We start from the raw sequence: 19,580 nt of genomic DNA, 5'->3' as shown, positions 1-19,580 counted from the left end.
GTTCTATTTTTCATACAGTGAAGAACTGCCAGTCAAAGCTGAAGAGATTGGTAGAGCAACCAAACGTGACTCAGTTATGTCAAAGGTGTATGATTATATCGCAAATGGCTGGCCAAACTAGGTATCAGAGAAAGATATTCCTCTATGTTTTGTTCATAGGAATTAATTATCAGTGGATAAAGATTGTATGATGTGGGGTGCAAGAGTAGTTATTCCAAATAAGTTCAGGCCCAAATGATTAGGAGATCTTCATGACCAGCATCTGGGAATGTGTTTAGCACGCAGTTACTTCTGGTGGCCAGGTTTAGATAACTATATAGAGTACATTGTTAATCAGTGTACAGCATGTCAATCGGTAAACAAGAAATCACTATCAGTACAGTTACAGCCATGGAAATGGCCTCCCAGGGTGTGACAAAGGTTACATATAAATTTTGCTGAGCTCGAAGGACAACAGTTGTTCATTGTGATTGATAGTCATTTGAAGTGGGTGGAGGTGTTTCTGATGTGGAAAATAACAACAAATAAAGCACTAGTCAAATTGTGAAGATTGTTTTCTTCATATGGTCTCCCAGAAGAAATTGTTTCTGATAATGGGCCGCAAATTTTTTCAGAAGAATTTGCGCAGTTCACGAGCAGAAACGGTGTGAAACATAGCAAGGTTCCACCGTACCACCCTGCTTCAAATGGTGCAGCAGAGCACACAGTACAAATTGTAAAACATGCCCTCATCAAGCAAATGTTAGATTCATATCCAAGGAAACGATAGTTATCGTTGGGCCACAAATTGGCTAAGTTTCTGATTACTTATCATAATACTCCTCATACAACTACTGGTAGAACACCAACAGAGTTGTTTCTCAAACGACAGCCATGAACTAGGTTCTCGTTGTCAAAGCCAAACTTGGCACAGTCAGTAGAAGAGAAACATTGAAGACAGAAAGAGAATCATGAGAGAGGTAGAGTAAAAGAGAGAAGTGTGAAATCGAATCAGAAGGTGAGAGTGAAGAACCATCACCATAAATGGTTAAAGTTACCAGGAAGAGTGGTGAAGATATGTGGTCCTTGCACATATTTGGTCAAGATGTTTGATCCTGGAAAGGTTATGTTTGTTCACATTGATCTTATTTTACCTACAGATGTGGAAGGAGTTGAATATTGGAATGATTCGATTATTTCTTATGTCATATAATCTTGTTATAAGTAGAGTACCAGTAGCAAATTCTACATCAGATGTACGAGAAACAAATCCAAGAGAAAGTCAGAATTTAAGTCTGAGTTAGGCAGACAAACAGTCTGAAGTTGTCGAGAGTCAAAAAATAGATCAAGGGTTGCCCTTGGAGGAAAATGCTCCTCAGGCTCAGCCTAGAATGAGTCTAAGTTCTACAACAAGTTTGGAAAGTTCTGTTCAAGAGCGAAGGTATCCTCTTCAAAACAGAAAACCAGTGGTTAAGTTTGATTTGTAAATATGGAAAAGTAAGACCATATCTTTTGTTGTGTATACCATGCAAGTTAGATATAATAATTATTTTGTTATGGTTACTTCTTCATTAGGAGGAAGAAGTATAATATAGCTTCCCCCCTAGTGGACTACTGCTCCACCTAGTGGACTACTGTGATAATGCAACTCCTGATGTCTCATAATAAAAGGGACAAGATCACATGATGACAGTTTTCAGAAAGAGCCATCTTGTATATGTGTGTGTTAGTGATGTTGTAAATAACATGTCACACTCATGCCACCCTGCCCCCTCTCTTGCTGCTAACCACACATATGTGTTTTTGTGTTTAGCCACAATCGCGCCAACCTTCCCGGGACGCAGCGACATCTGGCCATGGCGGTGATGATGAGGCAGTGGAGACAATTAACATCACTGAACCGCAGATCCCACCAGTTGCCCCGTCACCACACTTGTCATCTGACGGCAATTAGATCTTTGAGGGGTTTGAGTCCTCTGTGGCTTCTGGCCCCAGTCGCCTACAGCAATGCAATGCAAGAGGGCAATCTTGCAGGCCAGCTCGCCGGAGGGTGAGTCGGCAAAATCGGACTGCTCAATGACAGGCAGACATGGAACTGCACTTGGTGGAAATGTCCAGCAAAAACACAGGAATGCACCATGAGCTTATGGATGCATTGGGGCGGATCCCAGAGAGCATTGACAAGCTTACTGTGACTGTTGCGGAAGCAGCATCACAGATTGTCAGTGTGACTCGGGTGTCCAGCGAGGCCATCGTTGCTCACACACAGAGGCTGGTGGCTTTGAGTAGTGACAGTGGCGTTCCAGATTGTGTGGCCCATGCCCTTGTGCATGTTGCAGCATTGCACAAATCGTAGGCACAAGCTACGTTTCAGCTTGGTGATGTGATGCAGTTGATGATTGCTGCCGTTCTCTCTGTATTCCCCACTGTCCATTGGGGAAGGGATGGTGCTGAAGCAGACCAGCAAGTTGTGGAGACACATCGTGCTCTGGATGCTGAGGCCCAGCCCCGTTGGACAGTCAGTGGCTCCCAGGAAATGGAGGTGCAGTCCTTCCTCAGGATGACAGTATTCCAGCTCCCACCACTGACTGCGTCTGCCGACGATGAGGCGCAGCAGTCTGTAGCCGGGCCTTCCAGGCCAAGAGCTCGTCCAGGGTGTACTCAGACGCCATCTGCATTGTCTGCCCCTCCCAACACAGCAGCCCTCTAGCAGCCTTGCTGTAGGCACTGAGGCCTCATTGAGGAGAAGCAGCAGGTGTCGGAGGTGGCTGACAGGAAAGTGGGGCTGGAAAAGTGTGGCTAAGAGCCATTGAGGCCTGGCACAAGTTTCACCTTATGTGAAAATACTGACATTGTAAATAGTTGTATCTTAAGAAATGGGGTAGTTTACATTGATTTGCTGCAGGAAGCAGTTTTGTGTTTCTTTAGTATTGGTTTTATCATTGTATCATTTTGGGTGATTGGGGAGGGGGGGGCATTGTTCATTATTGATCATTAAAATGTTTCATGCACCTTTACCATTAGTGTCTTGTGTCTCATTGCAGAATTCAGTGTAGATGAGCTGCCATAGTGGCACAGAGTCGCAAGTCAAAGCTGCAACCCCACCTTCCCTATTTAAGCAAACCAGTCAATGATGAGCTGGCGATGTTAGGCTCTTGCTGCGGCCGCATCTCCACACTGCCTCCCCTGTGGTTGTGATGGATCCACAATAGGTTCCTCGCCAGGCTAATCTTCCTCGTCCTCCTCCTCCTGAGGTGGTCCTGCAATCCCCACTGGCAATGCCTGGCCCCTCAAGTTGTGTAACATGCAGCACACCACAATGAATTCAGAGACCTGTTGAGGGGAGTATTGAAGACTGCTTCCAGAGCGGTCCAGGCATGGGAAGCACTGCTTGAGCACGCCAATTGTCTGTTCGATGGTGTTGCGGGTGGCTGCATGACTCTCATTGTGTGCTGCTCGGCTTCTGTGGTGGGGTTCCAGAGGGGGGGCCAAGCCGTAACCTTTGTCCCTGATCAGCCAGCCCTGGCCTTGTCTTTGTTGCTGAAACATTCGTGACACAGTGCTCTCATTCAAGATGAAAGCATCATGTGTGCACCCTGGATAGCGGCCATTCACTGTGAGGATGCGCTGCGTATGGTCACAGACCAGCTGTACGTTTAGGGAGTGGTATCCCTTTCGGTTTCTGAAGACCTCTGCAAGTGTAATGGTGCTCGCAAGGTGACATGTGTACAGTCAATGGCTCCTTGATCCTTGGGGAAGCCTACAATTCTTCCAAAGCCTAAAGCCCTTGCATTCTGGCTGTCCCTGCTCATTGATAACTTTATGAAGTCCATTCTGCATGCGTACAGTGCCTTGTAACCTGGCGAATGCAGCAACGTGCAGCGTGCTGCGAGATGTTGTATATGTCCCCTGCTGCTGCCTGGAAGGAGCCGGAGGCATAGAAGGCCATCGCCACAGTCACCTTCACCTTGACGGGCAGTGCAGTCATGTTGGTGCTGGTAGGCTGTACGTCTTCCTGTGGGAGCTGGCACTTCTTTTCGGAAGCGCAGCCTTCTAACGCACTGCGCCTCAGAGATGTGGAGGTATGAGCGATGTTCCCTAAAAACCCGTGGGGGAGGGGTTAAGGCCTCCTCCCCATATATCTGTGACCTCTTCGAATCCGTGGCCCAACATGGCCAAGAACCCTCCTTCCAGCTTGGAGCCACCTGCTAATAGTAACCAGCATGCTACGCTGGCGAACTAGTATTGCCTCCATTGAAATCTCTCACTGAGCAAAGTGTCATGGCACATAAAAGTGCCGTTTGCAACGTGCAGCCTCAAGCAGTGTTCTGCGCGCAACCGTAGCAGTCACTGACAACTACGATATAAGATCCTCCAGCCTCCATTTAAATATGCCGCCAATAGCGCCTGCTGCACCCTGGGACTGCCTGTTTTGTTCAGGTGTTTCCTGGGGCGGGTGTTAAATGAGGCGATAGGGCCGAAAGTTCCATACACGACGCTAGCTGTCCCTGCTCATTGGGAACTTGGGACATATGCAGCATCTCTCAGCATGCTGCACATTGCTGCATTCGGCAGGTTACAAGGGCACTGTATGCATGCAGAATGGACTTGCACGATGATTGACGTCATAATCACGTTGAAAACGGATGGCGGTGCAACCAAGTGCCAAACCTTCCGCCCGGGCACTAAATCCTGGACACACGGCATCACGCCCAAAAACAGCATTTAACATCCGCTGGGGCGATAACCGAGGCGCAAATTAGCTGAAAATCCAGCCCGGTATGTTTTCTCTCATTTCTTCCTCTGCAAGATCAAGGATATCAAATATAAATACAAAAATGGGAAGCCATTTAACTCATCTAGCTCATTTTTTCATAGAATTCTAAGGTTATCCCATCACAATATCCAATTGTCTCTCTAATGACTCCAGAATTTTTGCTTCTCTTATGCTACATGGAAGATCATTTCACGTATTAATCATTCTTTGTGCAAAGAAGTGGTTCCTGACACCAGTCTTGAACTTACTGTTTGTATCCACTAGCTCACCGGTCCAAACTTTCTCTCAGGATCCCCCCTGCCCTAGCCCTGACCTCACATCGTTCTCCAGTTTCTTACCGATCTCTCCTCATGACCTCTCCGAGCTTATCTTGTCTATGAGACTCATTTCTTGCTCCCTTGGCCCTATTCCCACCAAACTGCTGGCCACCCAACTTCCTTTTCTGGCTCCCATGTTGGCTGACATTGTTAACAGTTCTCTCTCCTCAGGTAATGTCCCCCTCGCCCTCAAATCTGCCATCATCACCCCCCTCTCCTCAAAAAACCAACCCATGACCCCCTCCGTCTTTGCAAACTAACGCCTCCATCTCCAACCTCCCTTTTCGCACCTACCAAAGTCCCAAAACGGCTCTCATCAAAGTCACAAATGACATCTGTTGTGACACTAACAAAGGCAAACTATCTCTCCTCGTCCTTCTTGACTTGTCTTCAGCCTTTGACATGGTTGACCACTTCATCCTTCTCCAACACCTCTCCCTCTCCACCGTCGTCCAGCTGGGCGGGACTGCACTCGCCTGGGTCCATTCTTATCTATCTAATCGTAAGCAGAGAATCACCTGCAATGGTTTCTCTTCCCGCTCCCGCATCGTTAATTCTGGTGTCCCCCAAGGATCTATTTCTCATCTATATGTTGCCCCTTGGCGACACCATCCAAAAACACAGCGTCAGTTTCCACATGTATGCTGATGACACCCAGCTCTACCTCACTAGCACTTCCCTCGACCCCTCCATGGTCTCGGAATTGTCAGACTGCTTGTGCGACATCCAGTTCTGGATGAGCAGAAATTTTCTCCAATTAAATATTGGGAAGAGCGAAGCCATTGTTTTCGGTCCCTGCCACAAACTCCGTTCCCTAGACACTGATTCCATCACTCTCCCCAACTTCTGACTGACGCTGAACCATACTGTTTGCAACCTTGATGCCATATTTGACCTTGAAATGAGCGTTCAACCACATATCCACAGCATAACTAAGACCGCCTATTTCCACCTCTGTATCGCCCATTTTCATCCCGCCTCAGCTCATCTGCTGCTGAAATCCTTATTCATGTCTTTGTTACCTTTAGACTTAACTATTCCAATGCATATCTGGCTGGCCTTCCACATTCTACCCTATGTAAACTAGAGGTGATCCAAAACTTGACTGCCCATGTCCTAACGCTCACCAAGTCCCGCTCACCCATCATCCCTGTGCTCGCTGATCTACATTGACTCCCGGTTAAGCGATTTCAAAAATCATCCTTGCTTTCAAATCCTTCCATGGCCTCACCCCTCCTTATCTCTGTAACCTCTTTCAGCCCCGCAATCCCTGGAGATATCAACACTCTTCTAATTCTGCCCTCCTGAGCATCCCTAATTATAATCACTCAACCATTGGTGGCTTTGCCTTCTGTTGCCTAGGCCCTAAGCTCTGGAACTCCCTCCTTAAACCTCTCCGCCTCTCTACCTCTCTTTCCTCCTTTATGATATTTCTTAAAACCTACCTCTTTGACCAAGCTTTTGATCACCTGCCCTGATTTCTCCTTATTGTTATGTTCTTAGATGCTCTAACAATGATTCCACGAGGCAGTGTGTTGTACCTGAACTGCAGTGACCTTAGTCCTTTATTAGTTAACTCCAGAGTGAGGATCACACCTAGTGGCCTGCTTTTTATACTAGGCCAGGCACACCTGTACAGGTAACCTACGAGTCTCCCGCTACTGTGCCCTCTGGTGGCACACCTTGATATAGTACCAACAGAGGCTATGTCAGATACATGACATCATTCCCCCCTGAACCCTCAGTGAAAATTGCCTCTGCATTCTATGCTCTGATCTTAGCTCTATATGGGTTCTGTCTAGTTGACCTCTGATGGGCCGGCTCGACCTTGGATGGGTAGTTGGTGCAGTAGCGTGCTGGTGGTTGCTGTTTGTGTGTGTGTGTTCCTGACCACTCCATTCTCCCCACTTCTCATGTTGTGGCGGAGGCTCCTAGCATTCATGTACCTACAAGTTCAGGTGAGTGAGTTTTGCGTTTCTCTCCTTTTTTTTTGTTTGTGGTTGTGGTGCGACCCGATGCGGTGACCGGTGCGTAAGGTCGGCTAGTTCCCAAGCTGCTGGGTGGTGTCCCTGCAGTCTGGTGGTGGCTCAGTGCCCAGTGCTGGCAGTGGAAAGCCGGTTGGCTCGCATAGCTTGCTCTCAGGGCTGTTACATGGTCCCGAGTGGCAGATGTCTGTGACCTCCCTGTCCTTTCTCTACGCACTGGGTCCCAGCTGCTCCCCAAGGAGCTGCCGTCTAGCAGTGCACAGGGAGCTGCTGACTTGCTGGCCTGAGCGTCGTTTGGTTTGTGATCCTGGCTGGTGCTTGTTTCCTCTGGGGAAACATTGGAAGGTGACCCTACATCTAGGGGTATGGCCTAGGTTCAGACTTGTGGTCGTTGGCCCTCGGTTGCCTGAGAGTTGGAGCCAACCCAGAGCATGGTCTCACTACTGTTGCTGTTACCCTGCTGAGGTCGCTTGCCTTGCAGCTCGTGTGTGTTGGCTGCTTGTGACCACACTTTGTGGTGCCTGACTCTGGTCCCCGGGACTCAGGCTCCAGCATTGGGTAGCCTGCTGGACCTGTGTGCACCCGATGGGTGTCTACCCGCTGCGTTGGCTGCGTGCAATGGGAACCCTGCATCGCACAGCTTTTCCTTGCTTATGATGGCACTCTAGGGGTCCGAACACGATCGCGCGACTTCTCCTCGCTGGTTGCATATGCACAGTTCAAATCATCAATTACACATTGTACATAATCACGCGACTTTTCCTTGCTGGTTGCATGTATACAATTCAGATTATCATTTATGCATTTTACATGGCCAGTTTCACATTTTACATGATCCGTTGCACTTTTACTTTCTGACTTACAATAATTGTTACGTTCCTTATTTGTGCGGAACTGTCCCTTTAATTGTAATGATTTGCAGGCCTCCTTTAAGAGAGCCTTGCTTGCTTTACCCCAATCTGCTTTCCACTTGGTGCCACGTATTGCTCCATCAGCACTGCACCTCGTGGTCTGGTCGCGGTCATCTTTGTCTGCAGCGCATCGCCTCGTGGCTCGGGTGCCACCTTTTCTTCATCCACGATGCCGATCGCGGTGATCCTCTTCTCCCCGGGTTCTGCCTCCGCAGTTGGGAAGTCGTTGCTGGATCTGATTTTCTCCCTCCTGAGTCCCTCCACTGGAGCCTGGAAGATGCGTTCGGGTCGTCTCAGCTGGATCATCTCCACGCAGTTGTGCTGAGCGGTCTGTGTCTCAGGTGCCGTGCTGGTCAGCTCACCGGTGCCGGGTCTACCCTCAAGTGAGGGCTTGCTTTGCCTCTGAGCGCAGAGGGCTTCGATTGCTGGAGGGGTGAGGTCTTCCCACTTCCACTGGATCTTCTCCATTCACCTTCTGCCGAGCAGCATTGGTCCATTATCTGCAACAATCCACAGAGAAAACTTGTGTACTACTCCATCATGGAGTACTTTTACATTCACACTATCAACGACTGATTTCATTGGTGTAGGTGCACAGTTTCACCTGAACCGGGCCAACTCGGGTCGTTCAGTCAGATTGTCCCATAGCCTCTCAAAGGCTCCTTGATTCATCACTGACTGGCTCTTTCCCGTGTCCACTTCCATGAAGATTGGAGCACCATTTATCTCGACTTCCATCCTCAACAGGGAACACTCGGTGGTGCAGGTAAACATGCTACATACCTCATCGTGGGGCTGGGCTGCCTCTCTGTTTAACGATTCTTAATCCATGTTGGATTCATGGCCATCTGCAGACTCCTCATCGACACAGTGAGACCGATTTCCCTTACACATTCGCTGGAGGTGGCCTTTTGTGCCACAGGCTTTGCATGCATAGTCTTTAAAGTGGCACTGGTGAGCCCTGTGATTCCCTCCACAACATCAGCGCATTTGGAAAGAGGTGGCATGATAGGTCCAAGTCAGCATGGATTTGTGAAAGGGAAATCATGGTTGACAAATCTTCTGGAATTTTTTGAGGATGTTTCCAGTAGAGTGGACAAGGGAGAACCAGTTGATGTGGTGTATTTGGACTTTCAGAAGGCTTTCAACAAGGTCCCACACAAGAGATTAATGTGCAAAGTTAAAGCACATGGGATTGGGGGTAGTGTACCTACGTGGATTAAGAACTGGTTGGCAGACAGGAAGCAAAGAGTAGGAGTAAATGGGTACTTTTCAGAATGGCAGGCAGTGACTAGTGGGATACCGCATGGTTCTGTGCTGGGGCCCCAGCTGTTTACATTGTGCATTAATGATTTAGACGAGGGGATTAAATGTACTCTCTCCAAATTTGCGGATGACACTAAGTTGGGTGGCAGTGTGAGCTTCGAGGAGGATGCTATGAGCCTGCAGAGTGACTTGGACAGGTTCGGTGAGTGGGCAAATGCATGGCAGATGAAGTATAATGTGGATAAATGTGAGGTTATCCACTTTGGTGGTAAAAACAGAGAGACAGACTATTATCTGAATGGTGACAGATTAGGAAAAGGGGAGGTGCAACGAGACCTGGGTGTCATGGTACATCAGTCGTTGAAGATTGGCATGCAGTTACAACAGGCAGTTAAGAAAGCAAATGGCATGTTGACCTTCATAGCGAGGGGATTTGAGTACAGGGGCAGGGAGGTGTTGCTACAGTTGTACAGGGCCTTGGTGAGGCCACACCTGGAGTATTGTGTACAGTTTTGGTCTCCTAACTTGAGGAAGGACATTCTTGCTATTGAGGGAGTGCAGCGAAGGTTCACCAGACTGATTCCCGGGATGGCGGGACTGACATATCAAGAAAGACTGGATCAACTGGGCTTGTATTCACTGGAGTTCAGAAGAATGAGAGGGGATCTCATAGAAATATATAAAATTCTGACGGGTTTAGACAGGTTAGATGCAGGAAGAATATTCCCAATGTTGGGGAAGTCCAGAACCAGGGGTCACAGTCTCAGGATAAGGGGTAAGCCATTTAGGACCGAGATGAGGAGAAACTTCTTCACCCAGAAAATGGTAAACCTGTGGAATTCTCTACCACAGAACGTTGTTGAGGCCAATTCACTAAATATATTCAAAAAGGAGTTAGATGTAGTCCTTACTACTAGGGGGATCAAGGGGTATGGCGAGAAAGCAGGAATGGGGTACTGAATTTGCATGTTCAGCCATGAACTCATTGAATGGCAGTGCAGGCTCGAAGGACCGAATGGCCTACTCCTGCACCTATTTTCTATGTTTCTATGTTTCTATGTCAGCATGGTGTTACTTGATTAGCCCCCCTCGGTGGACTCTGAGTTAAGGGACTCGGGGGGCTGTTCTCTATCCCCTGAGAGGGTGCGCTCTCTACAGTCCAGCTCCTGAATGGTGCCGGGTTTGAGCCCTGAGGGTGAGACATCTGATTAGAACTGCAGGTCGAGGTCATGAATACCTGGCTCACAGAGATGGCCTTCTGCAGTGTGACTGTGGTATCCGCCGACAGTAGCTTGTAAAGAAGGCCCTCATGGCCAATTCCAATGACGAAAATGTCCTGCAGCGCTTCGTTAAGGTATGTGCCGAACTCGCACGGTGCTGCCAGCCTCCTGAGGTCTGCGGCATACTTTGCGACTTCCTGGCCTTCCCTACATGGGCGGGTCCGGTGCGGGCGGTGGCCATGTCAGGTCAGTGTGTATAGAGCCCAGTGTCTGGCTGTGAGGATGCTCTCCTTGGGTTTGAGTTGCTCCTGGATCAGGGTTACGAGCTCCTTGTACATCTTGGTCATTGTTTTCACTGGTGCCAGCAAGTCCCTGATGAGGCCATCGACGGTGGACCTACAACTGGTCAGTAGGATAGCGCGGCTTTTATCAGCCTGTGTGGCTGGGTCATCTCCTGTCAGGTCGTTTACTGTAAAAAAGTGTTCTAGCCTCCCCACAAAGGCATCCCAATCATCACCATCGGCGAACTGCTGCAACGTACCAAGGGTAGCCATTTTCGCGTGAAAGTTCGTAATCTCGTCGCCAGTTGCTACGTCCTTAGATGCTCTAACAATTACTCCACGAGGCAGTGTGTTGTACTTGAACTGTAGTGACCTTAGTCCTTTATTAGTTAACTCCAGAGTGAGGATCATACCTAGTGGCCTGCCTTTTATACTAAGCCAGGCACACCTGTACAGGTAACCTACGAGCCTCCCACTGCTGTGCCCTCTGGTGTCACACCTTGATATAGTACCAACAGTGGCCATGTAAGATGCAAGACACTTATGTGGCTCGGTGTGAAGTCTTTTGTCTCATAATACTCCTGTGAAGCTCCTTGGGATGTTTTACTACATTAAAGGCGCTATGTAAACACAAGTTGTTGTTGTCCTACAGTTGTGTGATTTAATTTAAAATAGTGCTCTGTATTTATGTTTTATGTTTCAGGATTGTGATACATTTTTTCTGTATGCAAAGAATTGTGGGATTCAGTTATATTTGAGGGCTGTGTTTTAAAACAGTGGCCGGAATTTTCCCTACATGGGCGGGTCCGGTGCGGACGGTGGCCATGTCAGGTCACAACTCCGCTGCTGGCTCCATCCCACTGCACAAAACAACTTTCCCTTAATAGAGTCTATTAAGCCCGTCCTGCACACTACCTGGCCCAATTAAATAGCGCAGTTGTGGTGACGTCATCGATGATGTGTTTTCAGCCGGGATCGTTAAAGGGGCCATGGCCACATTGGATTCTAAGTCATCGTCAACATCTTCACCAAGGCATCCGAAAGCATGGGCCTTACACTAAACATCCATCAGACAAAGATCCTCCACCAACCTGACCCCACCACACAGCACTGCCCCCCAGTAATCAAGATCCACGGCGCAGCACTAGACAACGTGGACCACTTTCCATACCTCGGGAGCCTATTATCAGCAAGGGTAGACATCGACAGCGAGGTTCAACACTGCCCCCAGTGCACCAGCGCAGCCGCCTTCGGCCGCCTGAGGAAGAGAGTGTTCGAAGATCGGGCCCTCAAATCTGCCACCAAGCTTATGGTCTACATGGCTGTAGTGATACCCACCCTCCTGTATGGCTCAGAGACGTGGACCATATACAATAGACACCTCAAATCGCTGGAGAAATACCACCAGCGATGCCTCCGCAAGATCCTGCAAATCCCCTGGGAGGACAGATGCACCAACGTCTGTGTTCTCGATCAGGCCAACATCCTCAGCATCGAAGCACTGACCACATTTGACCAGCTCCATTGGGCGGCCACATTGTTCGCATGCCAGACATAAGACTCCCAAAGCAAGCGCTCTACTCAGAACTCCTACATGGCAAGCGACCCCCAGGTGGGCAGAGGAAACGTTTCAAGGACACCGTCAAAGCCTCCTTGGTAAACATCCCCACCGACACCTGGGAGTCCCTGACCAAAGACCGTCCTAAGTGGAGGAAGAGCATCCAGGAGGGCCCTGAGCACCTTGAGTCTCTTCGCCGAGAGCATGCAGAAAACAAGTGCAGGCAGCGGAAGGAGCTTGCGGCAAACCAGACTCCCCACTCACCCTTTCCTCCACCGACTGTCTGTCACACCTGCGACAGAGATTGTAATTCCCTTTTGGACTGTTCAGTCACCTGAGAACTCACTTTTGGAGTGGAAGCAAGTCTTCCTCGATTTCGAGGGACTGCCTATGATGATGATGATGATGATGATGGATTTGAATGTCAATGTAACATAGTGCTGTCAGTGCACTGTAGCATTGGAGTGCTGCAAACACTGACAATGACTGCAGAGAGGAAAAGGGTTGCACCCAGGTTCTCTGATGACGCCCTCCATGCTCCTGGAGTCAGAGCAGGCAGGAAGGTCCTCTTCCCTTCCAATGGGTGGAAGAGAACTCCTAAGGAGACAAAATCAGCCTGGTTGGAGATTGCAGAGGAGGTCACCAGCAGGGATGTGGTCAGGAGGACCATTGCAAATACCGAAATAGCCCTTATCAAATTCACAAATGACATCCTATGTGACTGTGTCCATGGTTAGACCCCTCCTTATCTTTCTCGACATGTCTTCAGCCTTTGACAAGGTTGATCACAACATCCTCCTCCAGCTTTGTGGGACTGTCCTCATCTGATTTCATTCTTATCCAGTCATAGCCAGAGAATAACCTGCAGTGGCTTCTCTTCCCACTCCCGCCCAGTTTCCTCTGGATTCCCCCAGGATCTATCCCTAGGCCCCTCCTATTTCTCATCTATATACCGCTCCTTGGCGACATTATCCAAAAACATAATGTCAGATTCCACATGTATGCTGATGACACCTAGCTTTACCTCACCACCAGTCTCTCAACCACTGTCTCTGATTTGTCACGCTGCTTGTCCTACTTCCAGTACTGGATGAGCAGGATGTTCTTAACTAAATATTGGGAAGACCGAAGCTGTTGACTCAATCCCCGGCCCAGATACTGTTCCCTAGCCACTGACTGCATCCCTCTCAGTGGTCATTGTCTGAGTCTGAACCAACCTTTCACAACCATGGTGTCCTATTTGACCCTGTGCTGAACTTGTGACAACATATCTGCTCCATCATCGGTACTGCCGACTTCCATCTCGCAACATTGCCCATCTCGGCCACTGCATCAGTTCATCAGCTGCTGAAACCCTTATCCAACTGTTGTTACCTATAGACTTGACTGTTACAATGCTCTCCTGGTCAGCCTTCCATCTTCCACCCTCTATAAAATTGAATGAATCCATAACTCTGCTACCCATATCCTAAATCGCATCAAGTCCTGTTCACCCATCACCCCTATGCTCACAGGCATTGGCTCCCAGTCCAGCGATGCCTCAATTAAAAAAATCTCATCCTTGTTTTCAACTCTCTCCAAGCCTCACCTGTCTCTATCTCAGTAACCTCCTCCAATCCTACAACCCTTTGAGATTACTGCACTCCTTCAATTCTGGCCTCTTGTGTATCCGTGATTTTAATCGTTCCACCATTGACGGCTGTGCCTGCAGCTGCCTGGGCCCCGAGCTCTGGAATTACCTCTCTAAACCTCTCCACCTCTCTTTCTCCTGCTTAAAACCTACATCTTCACCTGTCCTAATATCTCCTTATGTGGCTCAGTGTTTGATAATTCTCATGTGAAGCACCTTGGGACGTTTTATTACTTTAAAGAAGCTATGTAACTGCAAGTTGTTATTGTTGTTTAGTTGGCAGGCTTGCTGGCAAATCCCTCCATGCGAAGGTATCACTGCCCATCTGCTTCCTGGGGCCAGAATTAACAGAACAGGGAGGAAAATCCAAGTGTGGGGCAATCAGGTTTTGTACAAAAGGACTATGAGTTGCAGGTCTTGGCTCAGAGCTGGATGCTAAAATGTAGGCGTTTCGGTCGTTTGGCAATTTGAAGTTGTCTACAGAGAAACGTATGGCAGAGATCAGTAATCAGTCCACAAATTTAGGGCAGGCAGGGATTTCCTTTTCTATTTTTCAAGGAAAATAGTGAGTATGAGTTAACGAAGTAGAATTTGCTTTGACTATTCATGAAATAAAGCAGTTCAATAATTCATAGCCAGCCTCATACCAAGTGTTTCAGTTTGCCTTTGGATAGATTAGAGCAGAATACATGAGGACACATATGAAAGACATGAATATCCAGTCCAGATCACAAAGGGGTATCATTAAGACATTGGATTACACTATTGTACCGTTAGATATTGTGCAGTACGGGCACACTCTTGAACATTTATGGGAATGACCAGCACCACTTGAAGAGAATATCTAAGACAGACTCGATACTCGTAGCATATTTAGTATTCTATTTGGTATCTTACATACCACAATAATATCACCTCTCATTCACCTCCTTTCAAGGTTGAGTAGTCTTATGTACTATGGCTCGAATTTTGCGGTGGGTAATGATGGCGAACTGTGAGCATTCGCCATCATTATCCCTCTGAATATGACCGCAACTTCAGGATTTAGCGCATGCGCATCTAAATGCGGAAATCCTGAAGCTGCGGTCAGTCATTCACTGCTTCGACACAGACTTCACTGTGGATCGCCCCCACCCCCCGCCTCCCCCCAGCCATAGCCGGCAATCAGTGAAATCAGTGCAACTGATGAAATCTTGGGATTTTCTGTGCTAATATCGCTGTTAAATACCCCATTATTTGTTAAGCCTTGTTGGAATAGGTGTAGCTGGGGTTTTAACAGCATATTGACCGGTAAACAACCGTTATTGTCCTGAAAAATAGATTTTTATATTTGTGGAATATCAAATTTTTCCATTATGATAACATTTACAATGTTTTAAAAGATATATTTTTTATGTTTGATCATGGTGAATGGCCTCCTTCTGTGCCGTACATTTCTATGATTCTATGATTCTATATTTCAGCATGTACCGTATCCCCAAGTGAAAGTCCAAATCTTCATTTTTCTCTCTGTAACATTTTTAAAAAGTGAGGATAAAAGTTGCCTTTTATTTCCCGGTTTGTTGTCTGTGAGAATTCTTCAGTGTGATTGGTTGCTTAGACAGCTTAATGACATTGTTGCATCATACTAGGAATTCCTTATTCACAGCACTACAATCAATTACACATTGAGAAACCTCAAGTTTTCTTCAAGGTCAGCGGTGAGCGCCTTTGCTTTGCTACTGACCGCAAATTATGGGCAATTATGCATTCATATATTTTGGGCTGGATTTTCGGTACTGCTCATTTAGAGGCGGTACTGGTGGCGGGGCAGTAAAGTTTGAGCCTGCGAAGAGTTTGCTCCTCAGTCAGCAAAATTCATCAGCTGGGCCCTGAGTGTGGGGCAGAGTGCTAAGGGAGGCGTTACACACCTCTTTTAGTGAGCAAGGCCGGCTGAGCAACTGAAAGTCCATTGCTAAAGAGCCAGCCTCGGAGTGTCCAAAGAGAGGATTCTGTGGCAAAGAATAATCACACCTAAAAACATAACAAACATTCCCAATATCTTAAACACCCCACAATAAAACTATAAAACTTACCTCATTCATCAATTCCATCACTCACCACCACTGGTTTTCCAGGCGGTCCCACCACGGCACGCTACAGGGCACTATAGGGTGAGTGCACAACAAATTTCACCGCACTGTCGAAACCGGTGGTGTTGCATACTGGCTCAACACTCCCAGACAGAGCTGCTCTGTGCCCCTGCAAAACCGGCAAGTAATTTCTCGGTGGGGTGCTGGGAGCTGGCCGGCCGCCCGGAAACCATTGCCACCTCCATTACCGCCCCTCCGCGGCAACATAGTGAAAATCCAGTCCCACATATTTATATTTTCTGATACACTCATAATAAAGGATGAAACTGAGTACTGTGTACAATAAGATTCCAGAGTGCAGGTACCTCGTGGGTGGCCTGCTTATATACCATGCTCCCAAGGGATGCTGGGATCCCTTGGGACTCCAACAGGTAGGCCCTCTGATGGTAGTGTGATACAGGTTGCAAGGGGTTAAATGCAAAACATCACTCCCTCGTAAAGTTAATAGTACACTTATTTACAGGATGAGACGATCTGGGGCTTTTCATTCCCTTGTCGATCGTCTTGGTACAAATGCTGGTGTGGGTGGGTTAGTTTGTTCTTCACTGGGCTGTTGGGCAGCCGGCCTTGCCGGGCTGCTGGGGATGGTGAGTTCGGCTACGTGGTCAACCATGATGTTGGTTGCCACTTGTGTGTGTGTTGGAGGGTCAAAGTTGGTGGTGTCTTCTTCGAGTTGTTTGTAACTGTTGGTGAACCGCAATTTGATTTGGTCCAAATGTTCTCTGCGTTAGTCCATTGGCCAATTTGACCTGAAACACCCTACTCCCCTCTTTGGCTGTGACCGTGCCAGTGAGCCATTTGGGACCATGTCCATAATTGTGTACAAACACGGGGTCATTGACCTCAATATCGCGTGACAAATTTGCGCAGTCATGGTGCACACTTTGTTGATGCCGCCTGCCCTCCACGTGATCATGGAGATCAGGGTGGACAAGAGAGAGCCTTGTTTTGAGCGCCCTTTTCATTAGAGTTCGGCTGGGGAACCCCGGTGAGTGAGTGGGGTCTGGTGTGGTAGCTGAGCAGCACTCGGGACAGGCGGTTCTGCAGGGAGCTTTCCGATACGCTTTTCAAGCTTTGCTTGATGGTCTGAACTGCCCGTTCTGCCTGGCCGTTGGATGCAGGCTTGAACGGGGCAGATGTGACGTGCTTGATCCCATTGCGGGTCATGAATTCCTTGAATTCAGCACTGGCAAAACATGGCCCATTGTCGCTGACTAGGACATCAGGCAGGCCGTGCATGGCAAACATGGCTCGTAGGCTTTCATGGTGGCTGTGCACGTGCTTACAGACATCATTGCACATTCAATCCATTTTGAGTAAGCATCCACGACAACCAAGAACATTTTGCCTAGAAATGGGCCCGCATAGTCCATGTGGATCCTCAAGCACGGTTTGGAGGGCCACGACCACAAACTTAGCGGTGCCTCTTTGGGTGCATTGCTCAGCTGAGAGCAAGTATTGCACTGGCGCACACATGATTCTAAGTCTGAGTTGATGCCGGGCCACCACACATGGGATCTGTAAAGTCCTTACTCTATAGTATGAAACCACACGAGGCACATCCTGGGGACAAGATCCACACAGACCCCTTAACTCTTTATTTACAGCACTAAGACAACCTAACCCTGCGTGGGACCTCCCTTTATATACTTGAATGCCCAGGTATGGGGCAGTCTCCCACAAGTGCACCTCTTGTGGTCAAGGTGTGCATCAAGATCAAGTGTGTACAGTAATACAGTGGTGTTAAATACATGACATCACCTCCCCCCGCACCCCCCCCCCCAAAGTCTTATTGAGATCATAGGTTTAGTCTTTCAGGTGGTCTATGCTCCCTCGTGGAGCGCAGCAGTTGGGGCTCTGGTTGTTGGACACTAACGTGAGTGTCTGTCACCTGTGGTGATTCCGGCCTGTCTGGGCTGACCTCAGGGACTGTGCATTCCTCTGATTGCTCTTGTTGCTCGTTCACTGGCGGTGGTGTGAGTTCCATCTCATGGTCTTCTTCAGGTTTCTCCGTGTCGATGCTGAACCTTTTTTTTACTTGGTCCAGATGCTTGCGGCATATCTGATCATTGTTGAGTTTTACCACAATGACCCTATTCCCCTCTTTGTCAATTACAGTACCCTCAAGCCATTTGGGCCCCATGGCGTGATTGAGGATGAATACAGGATCATTTATTTCAATACACCTCCCCCTTGAATTGCGGTCATGGTACTCGTTTTGGGACTGGCACTTGCCCTCAACAATGTCGGTCAGGACTGGGTGAATGAGGGACAACCGAGTTTTGAGTGTCTGTTTCATTAGTAGCGCTGCGGGAGGGACCCCCATGAGCGAGTGCGGTCGGGATCTATAGGCCAGCAGGAGGCGCGATAGGCGGCATTGTAGGGAAGGTTCTTGGATCCTGAGCATACCTTGCTTAATGATTTGGACCACACGTTCCGCCTGGCCATTGGAGGCCGGTTTGAATGGTGCTGTCCTGATGTGATTGATGCCATTACCCGACATGAACTCCCAGAATTCGTAGCTTGTGAAACATGGGCCATTATCACTAACCAGGATGTCCGGCAAGCCATGGGTTGCGAAGATCGCATGTAGGCTTTCCACGGTGGTGGATGTTGTGCATGAATTCAAACTGATGCATTCGATCCATTTCGAGTACGCGTCCACCATGATGAGAAACATCTTTCCCATGAACGGGCCCGCGTAGTCTACATGAATGCGTGACCATGGCCTGTTGGGCCAGGGCCACAGGCTGAGCGGGGCCTCCATAGGGGCATAACCCAGCTGGGCACATGTCGTGCACCTGCGAACACAGTGTTCCAGGTCTGAATCAATACCAGGCCACCAAACGTGTGACCGGGCAATGGTCTTCATCAGCACGATGACTGGGTGCTCGCTGTGGCGTTCCCTGATGAATGCCTCCCTCCCCTTCTGGGGCATAACTACCCAGCTGCCCCATAGTAGGCAGTCGGCCTGGATGGAGAGCTCATCCATCCGTCTGTGGAAGGGTCTGACCTCCTCAGGGCATGCTCAGTGTGTGGGCGCCCAATCCCCAGTCAGAACACATTTCTTAATCAGGGATAGGAGGGGATCTCTGTTGGTCCATATTTTGATCTGGCGGGCTGTGATGGGGATGCCTGCGCTGTCAAAGGCATCAACAGCCGTGACCATCTCAGCGCTTTGCTCCGCTGCCCCCTCAGTGGTGGCCAGTGGAAGCCTGCTGAGCGTGTCTGCGCAATTTTCGGTGCCGGGCCGGTGCTGGATGGTGTAGTCATAAGCAGCCAACGTGACGGCCCATCGCTGTATGCGAGCTGATGCATTGGCTCTGACAACAGGGACATTAGTGGCTTGTGGTCTGTCTCTAATTGAAATTTCCTACCGAAGAGGTACTAATGCATTTTTTTCACACCATAGACACATGCAAGCGCTTCTTTCTCAACCATGCCATATCCCCGTTCAGCTTGAGAGAGTGACCTGGAGGCATAAGCCATAGGTTGCAGTTGACCCTCAGCATTGCCCTGCTGCA

The sequence above is a fragment of the Pristiophorus japonicus genome, chromosome 1 (genome assembly GCF_044704955.1).
Source record: "Pristiophorus japonicus isolate sPriJap1 chromosome 1, sPriJap1.hap1, whole genome shotgun sequence".
In the NCBI taxonomy this organism is placed as follows: Eukaryota; Metazoa; Chordata; class Chondrichthyes; family Pristiophoridae; genus Pristiophorus; species Pristiophorus japonicus.
Note: the sequence above shows the minus strand (reverse complement) of the source record.